Source organism: Apteryx rowi, unplaced genomic scaffold (assembly GCF_003343035.1).
Source record: "Apteryx rowi isolate R43461 unplaced genomic scaffold, aptRow1 scaffold_76, whole genome shotgun sequence".
Lineage (NCBI taxonomy): Eukaryota > Metazoa > Chordata > Aves > Apterygiformes > Apterygidae > Apteryx > Apteryx rowi.
The window spans coordinates 3,024,207-3,032,285 of NW_020451049.1; the positions used below are offsets into that span (position 1 = coordinate 3,024,207).

Genomic DNA, 8,079 nt, shown 5'->3' on the forward strand with positions numbered 1-8,079 from the left:
GCTGTTTCAAGAAAGAAGTAGAAGCTTGGCATGTCCTGTATAGAAAATATCAATGCAGAAATAATGCTATTAGCAGTATTTTAGAAAGAAAAAAAAGAACAAGGTAATGACAGAGCTTTGTTGAGCAGTAAAAATCAGCAGAATATAACTTCACAGTAATAATGTTATGGATGCACAATTTTTCTTCAGTGGCAGATCAGTTATGTCCTTGATATATTTTGTATTTGTTTATATTTGTAAGTACTGGACCACGTGCAGTAGTTTTCCTCAGGAGATCTCAGACGAAGTCTCTACTATGCCCAGCTAGCAGAACTGCAAGTATGATCCAAATCTTCCGAATTCTGTTCCACTGAGTTGGAATACTTGCCACTTCTGATACCTGCTAGTGCCTCTGACTTATGGATAGTGCTTCTAGACTTCTTAGTGCAACTGAAAGCCTAAATACAGATATGTAGTACAGTGTTGTTACATTTTCTGCTGGGTTTACAACCCAAACTGATGGGCAAAAAATTGAAGAAATTGTGCGTGGCTGTGCTTCTCCAAAAGTGCACTATTTTTCTCAAATCACTACTGGAAGAATTCTTCTGCAGTAATGGTAAGAATGTGAATAGGACTGTAAAGCAGAGCTTGAAAGATTCAGAGGTTGTTTCAGTTGGTCTTGTACAAGCACATCATCTCTATAATTGTCAGATAGCAGATGCTACTTGATGGAGCAGTAAATGATGGGGCAGTAGAATTTCATCTCTCCTGTAAGTAGTATTGACATTATCAACAGTCACACAGTATTTTTACCTTCAGTGATTTCTCAGCGGCTGCAGTAAGTGTGGTTTATATCTGTATTAGTCAAGATCCATGATTGAACTTTGAAGAGGAAAAAAAAGAAAAAAACATAATCAACATTACAAAAAGGCAGTCACTCACCCAGGAAATAAGACAGACTACTGCCCACCTAAAACTGCAGAAATTAATTTTCAAGCATTGTCTATGTGTGTTAATCTTTTATCTAACATTGGCCTGCTTACTTTCATGGGCTACAACAGTGGAAGAAAGAAAAGTATGGCTGTGCAAGTATGCAAGCTTAACATTCACTGGAACATTTGCATGATTTCTATTGCTTGAAGGCTTACTCAAAGTGAATACCAAAGTGGTACAAACAGACCAAAAGCTAATTCATTTTAAGCTTCAGTCATGTTTTGTGCTGTTTTCCCAGCTCTGTTCACCAAAAATATGTACAAAACTGATATACAAATGAATTCAGTGGTTCTACCTTTTTTTTCACTTGAAAAACTGAATTGTAACTACTGCTGTGTGTAAAGTCAGAAGGCATCTAAAAAAGTAAGAGTTACATGCTCAGACTGATAGGACAACTAATTTACTTTCTTCCTTTCTACATTAGGTTTTCTTTAAAATATTTTTATATCTGTGCATGTTTCAACCAGCAGCAAGACATGGACAGACCAGTCTGTTGTTTTAACTATTGTAGTGGCCTTTAGGAATACATCCTTTGCCCAGGTAAAAGCAAACAGAATTGCTTCACTAAAAGGAAATATTCTTTAGCTTTCACTGAACAGAATAAGCAGGAGGCAAGAGTTCCAGAGCAAAAAGCTAGAGGCACAAGAAAGATGACAACAGTGCTGGAAGGATGGTGATCTTTGTTATACATTGCATGTATAGTTGTGCAGGGTAACTGTATTTTTTGCATACAGCCCAGTGAGCCCAATGGCTCAGAACCCTTGTTTTATATATCACTCATAAAGCTTACTTTCAAATTAGTAATTGCATAATATTTATTAAAAAATGAAAATCTAAATATTCCTTTCTAACAGAATTCTTCTTCCCTGTTCATAAGGGCAAATTGTGTCTGATGAAAGAAACAAATTATTTCCTGAACTTTTTTCAAGTTTTCACCAAGTTTTCTTGGATCTCCTAACCAAAGTATACTAAGTAGTAGGTAACATTTATTGTGCTAGATACAATGAATTTACAGCAGTATAGTTTGAAAATTCTACACTGTTTTATAATTTCTTTTATAAACTGATATACTCTGAAATAAGTATAAATGATTGTGTTTTGTGTGCACTACTCCTAGGGGCAGGTTATTGCATTATATCACTCTTGTGATGGTTAGAAATGTACTTTTTTCACTCTAAATTTATTTATAACTAGTTTATACTCATTAGTTATAGTACATCAATAATTATTAAGTAGATTTTATTTCTTCTTAGTGTTTATCTTCCTGGTACATTAATACAGAGCAAGCATATCTTTTCTCAGCTTTCATTTCTGCCGGCTAAACTTCTGTCAACTATTTAGTCTTGATTTGCAAGTGAGGGGTTTTGGTCCATTTTTGTCTCATAGCTCTTCTCTGTCTGTGTCCCAGTTTGCATTTATTGTTTTTGAATGTGAGTGAATGGAATTATATGTTGTACACTAGCTGAGGTCTCAGCAATGGTTTGTATGAAGACATCTTCTGGAAATAGCTTGCTGTACGTGACCTAGACTTGAATTTGACTTTCTCCCAAGTGTATCATACTATTTGCTGATAATCATCTTGATCATAGTGATTGATTTGTCTTTCTTCTCTTCTGTTTTTATCCAACTGAAGGGCTTCCATTTTATTGCAGAGATTCTTATTAGTCCCTAAGCGCTGGACCTTGCCATTGAACTGGAAATTTTCATTTCATTTCTATCACTCTAGTGCTCAAAATCTTCCACTTCTTATATATAACAAATAAATACTTTCCCATTGTCTGGCTTGGGGTGTTTTGATCAAGCCAAATTTGTTTCTTATGTTTTCTAGTCACTTCTGTCTTAAAGTGTTTTAACTGTAAAATGTGATCTGAAGCTGTGCATGCTGCCCTTTAGACCAAAAGCGCTATAATTGCTTTGAATACTTTTTCATTCCTTTTAAGGAATTCCTATGTTTATGATTCCAGACTTTGATAGTAGCATCCACAGTTTGCTACTGAATCAGTGATTTCTTGAGAAAGGTCTTTTGTATTTCAAGATTTAATTTATCTCCCTTCCCCAGGGAGTGCAGTAAGCTCATTTGGTTTTGCATCCATCTCAGTTTGATCATTTTGATTTTTGTACCCTTGTTCCTGTTACTTATTTTGCCTTTACCTTAATCTCAACAACAGCGTTGGCATAAAAAACAAAGGTAAAATACGCATTTAGATTATAGTCCTATGCCTAGTATGTCTTTGTTCCCTGCTTTTCTTCCTTCCACACAGCAGATGTACTTCCCTTTTCTCTCACTCCTTTTCAGTTATGAGGCTGGAAAATTTGCAGCTGTTTGCTGTTTCTTCAGTTCAGTTTATACCATGAACAATTTTCTCTGGATTTTCAGGTCTGCCCCTTTCAAATCAAGATCCCACTTACAAATTTACATTTGTATTACAGCGATGTGACAAAGCTATAGTAATAGATATCACAACGTGGCTCTAGTACAGCTGTCCTTGAATCAGTAGGTTTAGTTCAGTAAAGCTAGCTGTAGGACTGATTGGTGGATGGTGGATTTTCCTTGTGACCAACACTTTAAAAGCAACAGACTGATTTGGATTGTCAGTTTTTCATGGAATGAGATTGAAATACTTTGCTTAGATTTTATGCAAATGCTGAATGATATGGAGGAATTTGAACTGTTGAAATTGAAATTGCTTTAATAAAAATAAGAGTAGTCATTTCAACAATTATTTTGACAGTGGTAAAATGGTCTTGAAACTTTAACACTAACAACCCTTTGTAAAACAAACATTCTTGAACACTTAGCTCTAAATCCCATGGAGAATATGATGAGGACATGTGGTCCTTCTTGCCTTCCACATTCATAGTGTCTTGTCATATCTGGATTCTTGGAGAATATTATTTTAAGTAGACTTTTGAGAAATAAGTTCTTGGGATATTTTTCCTGCCTGTTGGCAGAATCACTTTGTAGAATCAATGATTCAGGAAGATGTTAATAGTGATCAATAATACTGAGTAAAATTATCAATATATTACAAAATTAAGACCTTCCATCTATTTGAACTTATATTCACTTTCAGTATTCACTCAATATAAATAAGATTTAGAATTTTAAAATACTTAATCTTGAGTTAATTAAAAAGGGCTGAAGAATTAGTTTTTTCCTTTTCTTTGGGGTTCTTTTTGATATATTGATATATCTAATATATTGATTTGATTAATATATCTGATATATCATTTTGATATTGATCCAATTGATTGATATATTGATTTTTTTTAAGTGTATGTATTTGTAGGATACGTTCGTTATATGTTTTACTTACTGGTGACAAACCAGTTCCTATCATTTTCTTCAGTAAGGAAAGTCAACAAGATAATTACACAAACCATATTTGAGAATTAAAGTTCTGCTTCACACAGAATAAGATCATAGTCTAGTAGAGTATTGGTAGTCTGAGGAGCTATTTCTGTCAATAACATACTAATTACAGCATCCCATTTTAAGAACAATAGGTCTTTGGCAAAATGGAAAAGTTATCTGATGACCCACAAAATATAGTTAGTTAATTTGATAAAGCTCTATATAATTTAATTTCCTAATGAGTTTCTTAATGAAGGCAATATTTTACATTTAAGCAGGATGTGTACTTTGTTAGAGTAGTAATTTTCATAGTCATGATGCCCAGTGGTGACATGATATTCAGAAATTGTTGTGGATTCTGGGGCATTTTTTTATCAGTTCTTGTAAGAAGAAGTAAATACTGGGAAAAAGAGTTCATTGTAAGTAGTAGGATTTTGTACTGTCACATGGATGTTGCTTATAATATCAAAAGCTAAGATTATCTTATAGCATTTCATATATATACTGGAGTGTCATGTTGTGATATGCAATGAACGACTAATTAAGAAAAATGGAGATTATTTTCATATTCTTGTGTTCTTGTAGTCAAATAATATAGTAATCTACAATGGTTATATTGTTTGGATCACATGGTAAAAAAGATTTTTTTTATGGAGCATCACTGTCCTTTTAGGTTTTTAGTGCTATTAAAGAAAGTGTACATATGGAAGTGATGTGAAAGCCCAGCTTGCACACAGGACACTCTGCATTCACAAGAATTCTATTTCCATATGGTTTAGTCCACTACTGCTAAGTGTGCGTGCTTTTCCAAGTCATTCTAAGGAGATAAAGATGATCGTTTAGATAGGAATAAAACATATGGTCAGCTATAGCACTGGCCAAATTTAAATAACAGTGTAATGCTGCTTCTTTTTCAAAATATATTTAAATTAATACAAGTGTATAGATTTGTATATATCGGGTGGTGTTGGCCTGTATGAATGTATCTGTGTTTCTGCAAAGAATTTAGATGAAGGTCTCTTAACATTGCCGTTTTCTACATCTTTTAGTTTTACCTGTTCAAATAAAAGGCAATTTCTGAAAAAACACAAAAAAGTAAAAGAAGTAAAATGTCACATTTATGAAGACAGAAAATACTACTATGTAGTATTCTGTGTAGCAATATAAACAAAAACATTAGAAGTCACAGATATCCGTGGTGTGTATCATGCCTTTTATTGAAATCAATAGTTGATTTCACTGACTTCAGTGAAACAAGGACTATTCACGAATGTCTTGAAGAATGATAGTATGACTCCTAAGGAGATTAAACATTTTAATAAAAAATATGAAAAACTTCTAGTCTTTTTGCATAGTGGCTCATTGCTTAAGTTATGTTTTATGAGTTGAGACAAGATCAAGGACTAGGTAGGGATCAAGACTAGAAGCTGTATGAATTCCAGCATGATGTTTTTCAATGTTCATACCAGCAGATATCTGTGTGGTCATGACTAATTCTGAGTGTTATTTTTTGGCGATGTTTTTCATTACAGATTTTTATTTCCATAGTTGCTGGGTCAGATATTCCTACATTCGTTTACTCGGTGAGGAATCTGTGAGCCATCTAGTGGGTGGTTCCTTCCTAACACTTGACCATTTGAAAAGTCTGTTCTTTGAGCCTTTTCCCATTCAGCCTTCCAGCACCAGTCCCTCAGTCTGTGATGCGACTTTTCTCATCTTCCCACTTACCTGTTGTGATCAGATTTCACTAAAGTGACAGTGTGAAATGGGGAGCTGCATTTCATTGCAGTTTAATGACAAAAGCAAAATAGACTTTGCTGGACTTCTGTAACTTGATGTATATAAAACCTGTAAAAGTTCATTTTAATAAATAAGCAAATAAACAATGAAGTTAGGGCAGTTAAGGCAGTTTATGAACCTGTTTGTGACAGTTATCGCACAATAGTGTTCCTGGAATAAAGAATACTTATTCGTTTTTTATATTGCTGCCTGAAGCTAGATGTTCCTTGCATAGCTTATAGGGGTAAATCCCATGCAACAAGTTTGAGGTGTGCTGCCGAATGAGTGTTGACCTGTGCTGTAAATGGGATGGAGCAGGTAGATATAATTAGAGGGCAAGGTTAGGGAACGACAATTCAGGTGGAGCTGAGGAGATTGAACTCCTTCATATGAGGCTGGAGACTTTTTTTGTCCAAGCTTGAGTGGGGCTAAGGAAGGGAATGGAGCCCCTGCAAAGCTAACTGCTGGTAGCTCTCCTCTCAGGGAAGCGAGCAATAGCAGCAGGACTGAGGGAACATACCATGATATAAAGCTACCCAGTTACATTAAATGGCCTGACTGACTCGAATCTTCAGATGGAAGTCTCTTTCAGGTATGGAATACATATGTTAGAGGCATGTATCTTTCTGTCCATGTATCAAGTAAATTGTAGGCTGAGAAAAGTGAAATACTAAATTTTACTAACAGCTGATAGTACACAGTGAATGGTCACTTTGTTAACTGTCTTTTCAAAGATGGTGCAGTATAACACTATTTGGAATTCCCCTATTTTTATTTGGGATCTTTTTAGATGGAACAAGGATGATGCATGTACAATAGGACAGGTGTTCCAAGAGGCTGAGAAATCTACTGTGCATTCAGCGCAGATTATTTTCCTTAGTCATTCTGGTCATGCTGAGTACATCTAACCCTTTTGTGTAAGTGGATATGTTGAGTATGTGTAGATCAACAGATCAGCCAGAAAACTTTAAAAAAGCCAGCTGTGCTGTTGTACGTGTACACTCTGGTAATAGTTGGAATATTTAGATGTTTAAAAACCTTTCAGTGGCTCTTAGCACTAGCAGAACGTTTAGTACTACTAGATGTATAGAGACTGTAGGAGACTTCTGAGTTCTCAAAATCTTCCCAGATAACATTTCTGGACAGAAAAATAAGGATATGTCTGGGGAAATCCACATTTATGGTAATGATATACTACAAGAACAGTGAAATTTTGGGAGATAGTGAAGACATTATTGATACCTTTGAACTTGATTCATTTATTTAAAAAATGGTGTGATTAATGATACTGTATTTGAAGTAGAATTGCAATTCTGAAGTATATATTGCAAGATATCTCCAGTGAAATGCTGCTTCTACATTTTGTTATAGTACAGATTTGGTATACTTACACATACAGTAGTAATGTCTTACAGAGAACCTGCAAAACCAAGTGATCTCTGTTTTCTCTAGCAAAGTAGAAATCTAATAATGCCTGAGTTACGTGCAGCATAATGTTAAATTTGGCAGTAGTTCATGGTCTGTTATGCTTTTCTACCTCATACACTGATTTAGGTTGCCTCTTTAAGAAATTCAGGAAAGTTCAATTATCCTGTGTGGAATAATCTCTATACTAATAATAGGCTATTTTTGTTGTGAACTGAAGCCCTTCAGGGGTTGATTGTCAGCTACCATGTTAGTTCTGCAGATACTTTGATCAGATAAAGTAGAAAGTGAAATGTTAGCAAGCTGAGATGTTTCCACTCAGCTTACATGGATGGGGGCAGGGGAAGGGATTTGAAGCATAGCTGTTTCCTTCATTCTTTGTTAGAATTGTACAGTAAGTGACAATATGAAGAATCCAGCTTTGTGTATTGTTTCCCTGATTGGTTTGTACTGACCCTGACCTGTCATATATTTAAATACACCTCAAGTGCCCATTCTACTTTCTTTTTATTTAATAGCACTACTCTTTTTTTTTATTTTTGGTGATA

The 8,079-nt window shown here is 34.8% G+C and overlaps 1 protein-coding gene across 1 annotated transcript in view; it reads left to right on the forward strand.

Moving 5' to 3' along the window:
- Positions 1-8,079, forward strand: part of GRIA2 (glutamate ionotropic receptor AMPA type subunit 2) — a 56,709-nt gene that overhangs the window by 43,293 nt on the left and 5,337 nt on the right. The gene's annotated exons all lie outside the window — the stretch shown is intronic.